This window comes from Cebus imitator, unplaced genomic scaffold, assembly GCF_001604975.1.
Source record: "Cebus imitator isolate Cc_AM_T3 unplaced genomic scaffold, Cebus_imitator-1.0 Scaffold6, whole genome shotgun sequence".
Lineage (NCBI taxonomy): Eukaryota > Metazoa > Chordata > Mammalia > Primates > Cebidae > Cebus > Cebus imitator.
This window is the reverse complement of record NW_016107321.1, coordinates 9,995,896-10,010,297: the sequence shown is the minus strand read 5'-3', so window position 1 is coordinate 10,010,297 and position 14,402 is coordinate 9,995,896. Positions and strand designations below refer to the sequence as shown.

General features: G+C 38.3%; 1 protein-coding gene across 4 annotated transcripts in view; it reads left to right on the top strand.

Moving 5' to 3' along the window:
* The window catches only part of SCAF8 (SR-related CTD associated factor 8), a 248,254-nt gene that overhangs the window by 121,575 nt on the left and 112,277 nt on the right, over positions 1–14,402 (top strand). Inside the window, exon 22 of one of the 4 annotated variants that reach the window (XR_005201857.1) lies at positions 9,089–9,349. The exons of 2 other annotated variants lie outside the window; for them this stretch is intronic. The gene's annotated coding sequence lies outside the window, so the exon portion shown is untranslated. Of the gene's footprint in view, positions 1–9,088; positions 9,973–14,402 lie in introns of those variants that run through there. One more of the 4 variants, XM_037742036.1, reaches the window with a different exon arrangement.

The following is a 14,402-nucleotide window of genomic DNA, read 5'->3' as shown; positions in this document are numbered from 1 at the left end:
AGAAGAGACAGGGTTTCACTATGTTGGCCAGGCTGTCTCGAACTCCTGACCTCAAGTGATCTGCCTGCCTCAACCTCCCAAAGTGCTGGGATTACAGGCGGGAGCCACCATGCCTGGCCTTGATTCAGTCCTTTGTGGACAGTTCCAGTGCCTTCAAAACTATGTTCCAGGCTCAGCAGTGACAAACACATTTTCTGCAATGCTTACCAGAGTGTTTATTCCAGAATTTTCTTAGGTAAAAAGAGAGTGTAGCATCTGGAGCTACATTGCCTGAGTTTGAAGCGCAGGCAAGTCATTTTTCTTTTTGGTGCTTCAAAATTCTCAGTGGGAATGAACATTTTAGTACCAATTTTATAAGGCTGATGTAGGGGTAAGTGATTGAGTACAGGTAAAGCCCTTGGAACAATTCTTGACACATAATGTTAGCTGCTATTATTTTATATGATCATTAATGTTGTAATACACATCTGAACACACCTACCAGAAGTTCTTCATTTCTCTGATAACCTACCAAATAAAATTTAAACTACTTATCCTGACTTGCTAGACTCATCATGATCTAACTCTGTTTACTTTTCCAGTCTCTTCTCTGATCTCTGTTGTGACTACCACATGCTTTAGCAAGTTAATATTCTTAGCAGTTCCTCCAGAGTGCTTTTGCTGCTTGACTGTTTCTTCCCCCTGAAATGCTGTCCTCATCTCCACCGTGTAGACTCCCACTTGTTGACCTGTTTGTTTTTTATTTTTTAAACAAATGAGCTCTTTGAGGACAGAGATCTTATTAATGCTTCTAATGCCTGACTCATAGTACACATTTAGTAAAAATGTATTGAAAGCATAAATGAACATTTAAAAACCTAGAAGAGGCTGGGCACAGAGGCTCATGCCTATAATCCCAACACTTTGGGAGGCTGACGTAGGAGGATTGCTTAAGCCCAGGAAATCGAGACCAGCCTGAGCAACAAAGTAAGACTCCATCTCTATTAAAAAACAAAACAAAACAAAACAAAAAACTAAAAATGCTAGGCAGGTGTGGTGTGCACCTGTGGTTCCAGCTACTTGGGAGGCTGAGATAGGAAAATCACTTGAGCCCAGAAGGTCAAGGCTGCAGTGAGCTATGTGCACACCACTGCACTCCAGCCTGGGCGACAAAGCGAGATCCAATCTTTTTCCTTTTTCTTTTTGGAGACAGAGTCTCGCTCTGTTGCCCAGGCTGGAGTGCAATAGCATGATCTCACCTCACTGCAACCTCTGCCTCAGTACCAAGTAACTGGACCACAGGCACTTGCCACCACACCTGGCTAGTTTTTGTTTTTGTTTTTGTTTTTTTCTTTCAAGATAGGGTTTCTCCATGTTGGCCAGGCTGGTCTTGAACTCCTGACCTCAAGTGATCCACCCGCCTTGGCCTCCCAAAGTGCTGGGATTACAGGCATGAGCCATTGCACCCAGCCAAGACTCTGTCTTAAAAACAAAACTGAACAAAATCTAGAAGAATCAAACCACCGAGATCTGGAAATAATAGTTACTTACTACGCAAAGCCTTGCACCAGCAACGTCGACATCGCTTGGAAGCTTGTTAGAAGCTCAGAATCTTAGGCTCAATCCCAGAGTCACTGAATCAGGATCTGCATTTTTAAAAGAACCTCAGGTGATTCACAGTGTGATAAAATTTGAGAAACAGTGCTCTAGTTCATTTCTCTTTTCCCCAACAAACATGGGGTTTCATATATTCGGAGTCTTATTTCAATGTTAATATAAATTAAAAGAATTTTCTAAATAAGATTAGTGACAAAAGTAAAACAAATTTTAAAATAGCAGTTAAACTGAATAATCATTTTTTTTTCCTCCTAAGACAACAGTTAGCAGAAGCCATATGTATAGTTTTTTGGCTCTAAGGAAGGGGAGATCATATTTTAACCAGAGCTGCTCCTTGGTGTATTTAAGAGTTTTATTTGATACTACCTCTGATAATATTAGAGCCTTGAGAGTGTGTCTCATATGAATATTTTGGTTTTGCCTATAGATTGAATTTCATGAAATATTGAGATGGAAAGCTATGGATTGAGATTGAGGAAATACCTTCTTAGACTTCTTTGGTTCTTTCTGAGTTTTTTGACAGCCTTCCCTAAGTTTATCCTAGGCCTCACTTTACCTTAGTTGATACTGGCAATGTGCCCATAAGGAGAGAATAGAATTTAGTAAAATGGGAAAGGTTTTTAAAAAGTGTCATTGATAAATAAGATGAAAAGATTGGAAACCATCAAAACTGTATTATTTAAAAGTTAATGTAAGCACTATGTTCAGCTCAAACACCTTAAGAGGTATGTCTTCTGTGCTTAAACATCAACATACAGAGCTGCATGTTGTTATATGGCACAACTTTTGTGTAGTAAATGTTTCAGTCACAGTATTAAAGTTTCTATTAAAATACTTTTTAAAATATGGGAAATGTGGTATTTTAAATTAATGGGACTGAGAAAAATAGCTTAAAGTTAAATGTTTTTTAACAGGTTAATATAGAGTTCTGAGTTTCTTTCTAGATTATTTGAAATAGTTTACAAAATGTTGTTTCAAACAGACTTTGAACTCTTTTCAAAAACTCAAGTATAGATTCCCGAGGGGTGAGAGAGAAAGAGAGTATGTTACCACGTTTATCATTGAAATATAAAAACAGATTCCTACTCCATTCAGCAGATACTTACTGAGGAATATATATATTTCAAGTGTCTTGATAGATAAAAGTTGGTGACAGTAGGTCATTGAGAAAAGCATTATGGTATTGACAGAATGCAGTCCCTGCCTTCAAGAAGTTTACCTTTTAGTGAGAGACAGCCAGTGAACTATATTTCAGCATAATTTATGAATTTCTGTAACAGATGGGTACGTAAGATACAACTAGAACATGGAGAAAGGACACTAGTTGCTAGATTTTCATTAGAAGATGCATTTTTATTTCAGCAAATCAACTTCCTAAGTCTCAATATCCTCATCTATAAAAACAAAAATAAAAGGTACCTGGAAGACTTATTTTGAGGGTCAAATGAAAATACATGTGCAGTGCTTAGTACAATACACAAAACAGACTGATTGCATAATAAATGTTGGCTGCTCATACTTAGTGGTGATTACTTAGAGAATCTTTCCTTCTGTCTTTGTGATTTCTGCTTCCCTTCCTGTTTTTCTTTTTCTTTTTTTTTTTTTTTTTTTTTTTTTTAAATATTCATAGCTCTCGTCCATGGATTTCAAGGAAACATTTCTAATATCATGGAGGTCAAATTTAGGTTTCTTTAGATGTTTCTTTTCTCCTGTTGTCCCCTCCCTGTCCACCCAACGTGAATAACCCTAGTCTCCTCTTTAACTTTGGAAAGTTTCCAGAACAGTAATGACAGGGTCCTTTTATAGTATGATGTCATGTGTTACTCAAGACTTGTACTGTCCAATATGGTGGCCTTTAGTCACATACTGCTATTTAAATTTATTAAAAATTAAAAATTCAGTTCCTTAGTCACACCAGCCACATTTAAATAGCTTAGCCATATTTAGCTAGTGGCTACAAAATTGAGCTGCACAAATACAGAGCATTTTCAGGAAGTCCTATTTAATTAAGCATTACTCTAGAAGAGCAATTGCTGATAACATAGGCTGTTTACCTTACAATTACATGATTCAGAATTATCTGTCCCAAACTATATTTAAAAAGAATTTTTTTTAAATTCTCACTTATGGTTATTTTCCATTAAGGAGTTATCATACTTGGCAATGCTGATTTTTATTTTTATAAATATAAACTCTATATTCATATTTCCATTTGTATTTTTAAGACTTTTATTAAAATGCCTTGCGGTGTTTTTTTCAATTATAATTCAGTGAAGTTTTCTAACTCTTTTAAGCCACATCTTTAAAATGCTATTTCTGATTAAAGATAACGTAACACAACATTGCGATAAATATGTATTCTGCTTTACAATAAATATATAGACTGCTTTAATCCTTTTTTCTTCAGTCTTTTATGTATTATATTTGCCTTTTCTAAGCAACTCAGCTTGGTTTTTTCCAAATACAGACAGTATTCAGTTAGGGTGTTTCATACACCAGCTGCCATTTCCATCTATGTTATTACCTATGGCAGACACATACACATGCTGACAGACAGTTGAGTCAGTCAGTCCATCCTTAAGATTACCAAAGGACCAGAAAGATTATCTACTGACTGTACTGTGCAGATTTTACATTGAGTTTGAAGTGTTCAGTTATATATAACATTCTGGATCCGTTCATCAAGAACTCATCCATAATTCTTCCTGGAAGTATTCTCATGTGTAGCTGTCAGGATCTTTCCAGAGAGACTTTTAAAAAAATTCTGTAACCCTAAAAATGATGTTTCCTACTTTCTGATTTGTTGCAATATAAACAGATAATATTTACAGATAATATAAGTAAATCCTGAGTTCATTTTCATACTGTGAACTATACTATCGCCATGTTGACCTGTTCAGTTTACTGTATACTTTGTGAAGCCATATTCTCAACAATATATAGAGATACCAATTATTGCTAGTAATTAGTCTTGTATTCTGAAAGATTGGGCACCACTTCAGAGTTGAAGAGAAAGTGAATAACATTTAATGTTTTTAACTATATCTTGGAGTTAGAAAACATCATAGAGATCACTGGCTCTATTTTTTTTAATGAAACAAAAAATTTAAAAGAGATTGTGACTTATAGTCATTGGCCTAGATAGCAGTTTTCTTTCTTTCTTTTTCTTTTTTTTTTTTTTTTTGAGACAGAGTCTTACTCTGTCACCCAGGCTGGAGTGCAATGGCATGATCTCAGCTCACTGCAGCCTCCGCCTCCCAGGTTCAGGCGATTCTCTTGCTTCAGCCTCCTGAGTAGCCGGGATTACAGGCACGTGCCACTGCGCCCAGCTAATTTTTGTATTTTTAGTAGAGACAGGGTTTCAACATCTTGGCCAGGCTGGTCTTGAACTCCTGACCTCGTGATCCACCCACCTTGGCCTCCCAAAGTTCTGGGATTACAGGCGTGAGCCACCGAGACCGGCCAGCAGTTTTCTTTTTTAATATATACTTTATTCCCAAGATTGCATGTAATTAAATATTTGCAGTTTACACATCTCTATAGAAATGCAATGAACAAATTTGAATTCAGAGAGACTCAAAGAGGGCAAGTTACTTCATGTTTCATTGTCTCTGTTTTTTTTAAATGTAAAATGGGCCAATTTTTTTTTTATTGAGCATTAAGTGTTTGTTTTGAAGACCTAAAGAGTAATACATAGTACTAATACATGGTACATACAGCATGGTTGAATCTTGAAGGTACTGTGCTAAGTGAAAGAAGCCAGACACAGGCCGAGCGTGGTGGCTCCCACCTGTAATCCCAACACTTTGGGAGGCCTAGAGGGGTGGAGTACTTGAGGTCAGGTCAAGACCAGCCTGACCAACTTGGTGAAACCCCATCTCTCCTAAAAATACAGCAAAATTAGCTGGGTGTGGTGGAGTGCGCCTGTAGTTCCAGCTACTCAGGAGGCTGAGGCAGAAAAATCCCTTGAACCTGGGAGGTGGAGGTTGCAGTGAGCTGAGATCGTGCCGCTGCACTTCAGCCTGGACAAGAGCGAAACTTCATCTCAAAAAAAAAAAAAAAGAAAAAAAGCCAACACAAAAGAGCACATATTATAATTTATTTATATGAAATGTCCAGAAGAGCCAAATCAGTAGAGACAGAAAATAGATAAGTGGTTGCCAGGGGCTTAGGGGTTGGGGGTGGCAGGGAAGGAATGGAGAGTGACTGCTGATAGGTACAGTTTCCTTTCAGCATAATGAAAACGTTCTGAAATTAGTGGTGATGGTTACACATCTTCGTGAATATACTTAGAACTACTGAGTTGTATACTGCAAAGTGTGAAATATATCATATGTAAATTTATACCTCACTAAGAAAACAAACCAGTAATGCATGTAAAGTACTTATCAGGTACCTGTTACATAATAAACCTTTTTTTTTCTTTTGAGATGGAGTCTCGCTCTGTTTCCCAGGCTAGAATGCAGTGGCACCATCTTGGCTCACTGCAACCTCCACCTCCTGGGTTCCGATGATCCTCCCACCTCAGTCTCCCAAGTAGCTAGTACTACAGGCATGTACCACCACGCCCAGCTAATTTGTGTTATTTTTAGTAGAGGGTTTCACCATGTTGGCCAGGCTGTCTCAATAAGCTGTCTTGGCTACTGTTATTAGGAACCAGTTGTGAATTTTAAGAAAATAATGCTGAAAAACTAGGATGTATAGGCTGGGTGGGGTGGCTCATGCCTGTAATCCCAGCACTTTGGGAGGCCTAGGTGGGTGGATCATCTGAGGTCAGGAGTTCAAGACCAGCCTGGCCAACATGGTGAAACCCCATCTCTGCTGAAAATAGAAAAATTAGCTGGGCATGATGGTGGGCACCTGTAATCCCAGCTATGTGGGAGGCTGCGGTGGGAGGATCACTTGAACCTGGGAGGAGGAGGTTGAAATGAGCCGAGATTGTGCTATTGCACTCCAGCCTGGGAGACAAGAGTGAGACTTTGTCTAAATAAAAAAAAAAAAAAAGGGAAGAAAAACTAGGAAGTATAATATTTAGTATTTATTTAATTTTATTTTTTGAGACAGAGCCTCACTCTGTCACCAGACTGGAGTGCAGTGGCATGATATCAGCTCACTGCAACCTCTACCTCCCAGGCTCAAGCGATTCTCTTGCCTCAGTCTCCCAAGTAGCTGAGATTACAGGTGCGCGCCACCATGCCCAGCTATTCTTTGTATTTTTAGCAGAGACAGGATTTCACCATGTTGGCCAGGATAGTCTTGATCTCTTGACCTCATGATCCACCCACCTTGGCTTCCCAAAGTGCTGGGATTTCAGGCGTGAGCCACCACGTCCGGCCCAGTATTGTAGTTTGTTTTACTACCTGAAATACAAATGATTTAACCACTAATGGTGAATTTTAATTACTTTTCAGCAGTAGAATGTAAAAAAGATATTTACTAACGCTAGTTTCCAAATTCAGGTATTAATCATAGTGAGTTTTTTCAGGAAATAATCCATGTTTTCTTCAGTATTACAGTACTATTTCAACATTTTTCTTAATATAAAAATATATGCCATTAAAATGGTAATTTTGTGTTGTGTAAATTTTACCATGATTTTTAAAAATAATAAATACTATATTTTATAAGAGTTTTTAATCCTTGAGAAGCCTTCTTGCCATGTGTATAGTCCTGTCCTTTTTATTATTTCAGAAAAAGGTAATCATAGGGATAGAAATCTTTAATGATGGCAGTTTATGTGTATCTTTCGTATGGGCATTTAAAATGTGTATTATTACAGCTGACATCTAGTACACCTATCTACTTAAGTAATAAATGGGGCACACAGGAAGTAAATTCCTAAATTAATCTCATGTTGTTAGTGTGATAAAATAGAATCAGTGCCGTTGGTCTGGGGTAAAGTGATGTTTTAGCTTCTCTCCTCAGCTTTCATAGTGCTGCCAGTAACTTAAAGAGTAGAAAACGCTCTGGTTAACTCTCAGAATCTGTAATGAAGCGCCACTGTAGATCTTCCTGTGGTGCTGGTAACAGGAAAAAAAAAATTGTTTTTGTTTTAAGGGCTTACATAAGATATTTGAGGCGAAGAATTCACTAATGATAGCCCCAGTGACTACAAATAGTTCTTGATGTATGATGTTTGCTCAGATATGTGTTTGATAAATTTATTTACAGGTATTCATTGGGATGCAATTTGATGATAATTAAATACATAAATTGTGATCGCTGTTTATCAAGCCGATTTTATATGCTAGCATTTTGTTTGAGTGAGAGATTGGGTGGGGATGGAGCTAGCAGGAAATTCTGTAAGCGTTATTGCCTTCGAGGAACTTGGAAAGTTGGCTGCGATGGGGAGGATACTAAAGAATGGTGTAATAAAACACAAGGTTGAATGTAGCCAAGTGCTTCAGTACTTGGTGAAGGTGCGAAATGCACCATGTGAAGAGAAAAGAATGCAGTGGTGACTAGATTTATGGTAGAAATGAGACTTGGGGTAGGCCTCGAAGGACTATCTTAAAGGCTAAGAAAGGGTAAAAGGTATTTCCATGTAGGGTCGCTGATCAGTTATGAGACCAACTAGAGCAAAGGTGTAAAGCCTGCTGGTCAACCCCTCGAAAGTTAATGAAATGTGAGCCCCATCTGGCCGGAGCTGGGAAGTACACTTTGGGAGAAGGTGACAGACATGGTTAGATTGGTTAAGTGAGATGGTCTTATACAGAATCTTCAGCAGCAGAACTGGAGTAGTTCATAGTTCACAGACTCCTGGAGGAGGAGTGAGGGAACTTAGTATAGGTTCCCAAACTGAAAGATGAATTGGTGTTTAAGGAGAAATTAATTTGGTGGTTTTGTGTAGGGTGTGAAAATGGGGCTGGAGAGACTAATAAATGGGTTTGCTCCATAGTGCCCCTGTGTGAGGTATACGGTTTTTTTTTTTTTTTTTTAGCAGTGCAGTGGCACAATCTCGGCTCACTGCAGTCTCTGCCTCCTGGGCTCAAGCGGTTCTCGCTGTCTCAGCCTCCTGAGTAGCTGGGACTGCAGGCACATGCCACCACGCCTGGCTAATTTTTTGTATTTTCAGTAGGGACGGGGTTTCACCATCTTGGCCAGGCCGATCTTGAACTCCTGACCTCAAGTGATCCACCTGCCTCAGCCTCCCAAAGTGCTGAAATTACAAGTGTGAGCCTCTGCACCTGGCTGGGTGTACACCTTTATATGACAGATAAGGCTGGTCCTAGGCAGAATTATAAGTAGCTTATTGCCTTGTGCCTTTTTCCCCCCCCACTATTTACCCCGTGTCTCTCTTAATTGTCTCCATAGACCCTAATATTATAGTAGATTGTCTAGCTATCATGATAGATTTTAGACAATCAGCTGTTATTCAGTCAGTTTGTGATTTGGGGGATAAATTCCTTAAAAACACACACACACACAAATTCTCACTTTAATAAGTGACTTTTGTAAACCAAGAGCTTTCCTTGTCAAATTTTCATTATAGGTTAATGGTGAAATGGCAGGTAATTCACACTTTTGGACAGAGCACACCGCCCCCGTGGAATCACCCTACAGAAGAGGCCACCTATAAAGGATGTCTGACACCTTTAAGATCAGTGTTTCTCAATGTGTGGACCATGGATACCTGTATTAGAATACCCAAAGGATTTGTTTAAAATTCAGGCTGAGCCCCTCCCAAGACCTAATAGAGCTAAAAGCTTTGGGAGTAGGTGGAGGAAACCTGCATCTTTACCCAGCAATCCAGGTAATTTATATGCATACTACATTTTGAGACCCACTGATAAAAGAATTCAAATTTTCTGTAGACTTACTCTAGCAAGGAGCCTTCTCAGGTTTCATTTCTTACATATTAGGTTATTTCTACATGGGACATTTCCCAGTAGACCATATTATTTGTGGCATCTTATTAGGTGGAAGCCAAAATAGCATTAAATAATCTACTGGTGTTTGGGGGCTAATTTTCCACTATTTCTTACAGTGTAAGCAGTTCTTGTTACCTAGTAAAACAAACGGTTTCCCCTTTGAAGGGTTGAATACTATTCACATAGCAGCCCCGCCTGTGGTATTTGTGTTTAATCTGTCAAATCTCATTAAATTAAATTCTTCCTCAATAAGAATGCTAGTGATACCCATTTCTAGAATTGAATGATTTCTACTCTGCCTGTTGGACTGCTAATTTGAAATCCCCTATAATAATTAGACCCCTCCTTAGAGTATATTATAATGACTATTGAATCTGTATTTAAAAATTCTAGTAACTGAAGTATCCAGTCTTAACAAAACAAAACAAAACAAAACAAAAAAACAGGAATTCCAAAACAGTCTCAGAAATTAGAGTAGAAGTTAGCCTATTTTAGATGTGTGCAGGGATGGGGAGGGGGGTGTGGGGGAAAGAAGGTGAGTTACTAAGTATCATTTATTCAGTGTCATTTATTTCTTGCTGTGTAAAAATTCAAACACAAGACCTTATAGCTGCCCTTTTATTACACTTGGCTTCCTTTTAGCTTTATTGACCTTTGGTTAGTACACATGTTCATAAATTTAGACTACTATCATTTTATTTGACTGACAAACACTTATAAATGAGTTTATTCATACTCATTTTAGGTGGAGTCAGAAATGGAACCTAGACTGTAACATATAATATGGCATGCTGCTTTTCATGCTGGTTTCGTGGTAACATTGAAACTAAAATGTTTCTTTCTAATGTGTCCACCCTGCCTGCCATCCTTAAACTAGAGCCCTTGTCTGCAGTCTGAAAAGAGCAGCAGCAGGAAGGAAGCAATGGATTTATACACATTTGAATTAGTCTGTAAAGTCAAAAAGCTCTATTTGTTCAAGAAGAGACAGCAGCAGCAGTAATGCTGTATGCATCAAGTGGATGAGATGCATCTGTGCAAGCTATCATCTTTCTAAGAAAAGCATTTTAACAAGGCAGATTTGTTCCTACTTTTTTTCCTATATATCTCTTGTGTTGATTTTTAATTTGGATTGTTTTCCACTGGCCTAAAAAATGTAAGTCTTTCTCAAAGAAGACTGTATTTTATAGCTAATAATATTTCAAGATTCCATCATAATGTACATTGATTACACATCAAACAATATAGTGTAGTTAGCTAGATGTAGACTGTGTAGCTTTGTAGTTTGCAACTTACTTGTATATTTAAATGAGAAACAAATGACTGACTGGATCCCATCAAGGTGGGTGTTAGGCACAGCCTCAGCCATAAAAGACCTAATTAACATGTTTTCAAGGAGAAAGTGGGATTTTGAATTCCTTTTAGCTGCCAAAAAAAACAAAATGTTCCTGACACAGCTTTACTACCAAGTGAGAAAATTAAAAAATTCATCAGCAGTAGCAAAAATCAGTTTTCAGTTTTTCTGGTTACCAGTTTTCTAGAAATTATTTGATTTTCAAATCTGCTGTTAGATTGCATTGTGCTTTTATTGAAATAGAGCATCTGGAGACTCTGCTATAAAACTCAGAAATGACGTTGCCATTAAATTTAGTCATAGGAGCATGAAATATTTTAGCTTCATTCAAAATATAAAACATTTTGACACCTTTAAAGGATAAACTCTCATACCTTCAGGACTGTCAACTGATTTTATTAGTTATGTGGTACTAGGTGCAACTTCTTTGGAGTATGCTCTGTTAATATAAAGTTCCTTGTAGTTTTAATTTTAAAGGACTTATTTGGAATGTTATTAACATTCCTCTCATTTTGTAATCCCCAACAGAATTTTGCCATTGCCAGGTAATTTAACTAGTGCAGGAATTTGACTCTGATATATACTCTTGAGGGGCAAATTCTTTGCTGATCATTTGATGGTTAGCTTTGCCAGAAGATTAGGAATATTACTATTTTAGTTTCGCAAGATGATAAGTGTTTGAAAGGGGACAGGAGAATTGGCTGAGTGAAGGTTATAGCCACAAAAACAGCAGAATTGTAAAACTGTTCTCATTGCTGATAAAATTGAGTCTTTAAATGCATAGTTGCACACATGCATGAACGTGTGCACACACACACAAACACACTTTGGGAATGTAATCTGTAAAATATGTTGCCAGTCTCAGATGATACTGTAAAATAAGTGGAGTTTTCATTTTTCTGGCTTTCTTTTCTGCTTCTTTTTATTGATTTTTAAATTAGCCTGCCCTAGTATCTTCCAGGAAATTTTAAAAAAGTTATCCTTCTCTCTTTCTTGAAGTCCCTTATAGTCTGTCACTCTGTCACATACACATTTTCACCAGAGCAAAATCTACCCTTAACTGAAATGAATGACTGCTGAATGATCAAGAATTTCAAGTCCACGTGGAATTCTTGCTCTTCAGTCCCACACTCTCCCTCCTGTGTTCCCGTCAGGCTGGTGAGCATTATGTAGTTTGTAGCCACAGCGCCACCTGGTTTTGGTTTTCCTCCTCTTATTACCTTATTCCAGTTAATCATTACCGAGACTAGTTGCTAAGTTGAAAATTCATATTGTGGAATTTCATGTGGGATAACGTAGTTGCTTTTGTTGTTTTTCGAACAATGCTTTTAAAAAATAAAGGGAAAAACGATCTCTCAATTATAGCATTTTGGAGCCTTAACATTTGCTGAACATTTAAAAGCAATGTTACATGTTTGAATTGTGGTTCTTGAAACTTTTTTACTACCTCCTTTGTCCTCATGGAGAATGTTATCCTATGCACAGAATCTGTCATTCGAGTATCTTGAGGATTTGTACAAATTGTTTATCCTGTGGCATCACATTCTTTGTGCTAACTAGTTTCTGCCTTTGACAAGGCTTTTGAAATTTGTGCAACAGAAGCTTCCACAGGTGAACGACAATGTAGTTTTGTTCACTGCTCATTCTTGGAGTGGTTAACATTTGGGGTGATACCTTGATTAAAGCAGATAAATAAGAAAATAGGTGAGACTAGCTGTGGAAATAGAAAATATAAAAATGTTAACATTCTCACACCGAATGACTTTCCTGTAAAGATTTATTTCCTTTCCAGAATCCTGTCACTTTACTCAATTCGGTCATTTTTTATTTTTTCAAATTGATATTAGTTTGCTTTGACAAATGAGTTTATCAGATTCCTTCATCTGATCAAAAATGTTAAAAGTTAGCTACTCTGTCCAATTTTTTGTCACAAACATCTCTCATCTCATAATACCTGTTTTCTTTCCACCATCCACAGCACAGTCATTTTTTTCTTCTCATCATTCAAAATGGTATTTATTTCATATTTTTGTCGGTTTTATTTTATTATTTATTTTATTTTTTTGAGACAGAGTCTTGCCCTGTTGTCAACTGGAGTGCAATGGCACGATCTCAGCTCACTGCAACCTCTGCCTCCCAGGTTCCAGCGATTCTCCTGCCTCAGCCTCCCAAGTCGCTGGGACTACAGGGGTGCGCCACCATGCCCAGCTAATTTTTGTAGTTTTTTAGTAGAGATGGGGTTTCACCGTGTTGGCCAGGATGGTCTTGATGTCTTAACCTCATAACATGCCCGCCTCAGCTTCCCAAAGTGCTGGGATTACAGGTGTGAGCCACCGTGGCTGGCTCTGTTTTATTTTAAAAATAATACATGTTTATCATAAATTATTTGACCAGTAACAAAGGAGATGAAGTAAAAAAATTCATAATTAGCCAGCCACCCTAATTCTTCTGCAGAGGCAACCACGATTAGTTCCTCATGTGTTCTTCTAGATGCTTCCCAAGCATATAAGCTAATCATCATTTGTAATGCCTACATAATATTCTGCTATTTGGTTAGCCATAATTGAGTTAACCCATTTTCTCCTGAGGACCACATTTCCTGTTTTTCTTTTGTACCTGGTATCTGCAGTTTCCCGTGGTGTTTCAGTCCTCTACCGAGGAGGGTTTCACTTGTTTCCTGTTCTTCTTTCTGTTGTACCCAATCTTGACAGAGTTTGGAAGGATGTTTTTCTTTTCTTAGAGGTGTTATTTTAGAGCACTCTCAGGACTTCAGTAGTTACATGGAATTTCTTGATGTAATGTTTTGTTTTGTTTTTTGAGATAGAGTTTTACTCTTGTCACCCAGGCTGGAGTACAGTGGTGTAATCTCGGCTCACTGCAAGCTCTTGCCTCCTGGGTTCTAGCGATTCTCCTGCCTCAGCCTCCCAGGTAGGTGGAATTATAGGCGCCCATCACTGCACCTGGCTAATTTTGTATTTTTAGTAGAGGGGGCGTTTCTCCATGTTGGTCAGGCTGGTCTCAAACTCCTGACCTTAAATGATCTGCCCACCTCGGCCTCCCAAAGTGCTGTGATTACAGTGTGAGCCACCATGGCTAGCTGTGATTTAATGTTCATAATTTTAAAACCCATGAGTGTTTTCAGGGAATTAGAGTTAACTTTTAGAAAATTGCTTTTGTAGTGTCCCTTGTCATCCTTGTGTGAGTAAAGCATTATCCTGCAGGCCGAGAGGAGAGAGTACAAGACAGAGGCCAGGCCTTGGTGGCCTCACCATGGGATTTCACTATTTCTCTTCACCTTCCCTGATGGCCTCACTGAGGGATTTCACTATTTCTCTCCAACTTTCACTGCTGAAAGTTGTTAGTATGTGTCCATTCACTGTGTGATCCTAGGACATATTTTACTGATACAGTTATTTGAGTAGGAGTTGCGTGGTGGCAGTTGTTGGGGTTTGTTTGTTTGTTTTTTGAGGTAGGGTCTGGAGTGCATTGGCATGACCTCAGCTCTCTGTAGCTTTGACTGCCTTAGCTCAAGCGATTCTCTTTCCTCAGCCTTCTGAGTAACTGGGACCACAGAAAGGAACCAC